Source organism: Buceros rhinoceros, unplaced genomic scaffold (genome assembly GCF_000710305.1).
Source record: "Buceros rhinoceros silvestris isolate BGI_N320 unplaced genomic scaffold, ASM71030v1 scaffold27815, whole genome shotgun sequence".
Lineage (NCBI taxonomy): Eukaryota > Metazoa > Chordata > Aves > Bucerotiformes > Bucerotidae > Buceros > Buceros rhinoceros.
Genome location: NW_010415039.1, coordinates 2924 through 3891, shown reverse-complemented (window position 1 = coordinate 3891; position 968 = coordinate 2924).

Below are 968 nucleotides of genomic sequence, written 5' to 3'. Positions count from 1 at the left end.
GTCCAGGGACAGCTGGGGTTTGAGGAGCTCACGAAGGTCCCTCTTCCTGGTTGCTTTACATCGCCGGGGCTGGCGTTGGGAGTCCTGGGACAGCCGTGTGCTTGTGCCTGGCTTTGCTCACAGACGGCTGCAGTTGTGGGGAGCCGTCAGGAGACTGAAACTGTCTTGTGGCAGTGGATGGGGCTTTGCAGCTGCACACAAAGCAGAAAAGAGGCAGCATTTCACAACGCCCCGGGTGCGGCCGAGGAGGCTTGAATGTGTTCAGGGAAACCAGAGGGATCCAAGGGCAGCAGAGCCGGGCTGGCCCGGCCAGCAGGGAGCTCCTGGGTTTGCAGTGGGAGGAGGGAAGACTGTTCCTCTGAAGGGCAGCGAACACGCCGGGGCTGCCTGGGGGACGCCACAGGAGGCACAGGGCGAACTGCCGAGGGAGGTGGTGAGCCGGCTCTGTGCCCGCGTCTCTCCGGCGCTCACTGAGCTGTCTCTGCCCGGCCGGCCGGTGCAGCCCTCCTGGTGCTTCCCTTCCCGACGCTCACTCGCTCCTGCCTCTTCCCAGGTGATTGACCTCTGCCGCCGCTCGGTTTCTTCACGCGACTTTAAACCAAGCGGAGTGGAGGTGTGTAGTGGTGAGGCTGGAGGGAAGCTGCTGAGAAGCGAACTCCAGTTCTGCCTCATTTATTAAAAGCGTGTCCAACCCACCGCTGCAGGCTTTAGCTGCTTCCCGGTGCTCTGAGGGCTCTCGCTCTGGAAATAAGGGGTGCGTGGCTGGAGGAGCCGAGAGCGATGCTGGGCCAGAGCAGAGCAGAGAGGAACCGCCACGACGGGGCCAGGGCTGGCTCCTCGGTGTTTAACCGGGAGTCAGTCAGCGGATGCCGACGCTGCTGCGGGCTCCTCCTCCTCCTCAGGGATCTCCACTGAGTAGGTTAAATAAGAGCCCGGTCAGGTTTTGAACTCCCCTGCTGCAGAGATGT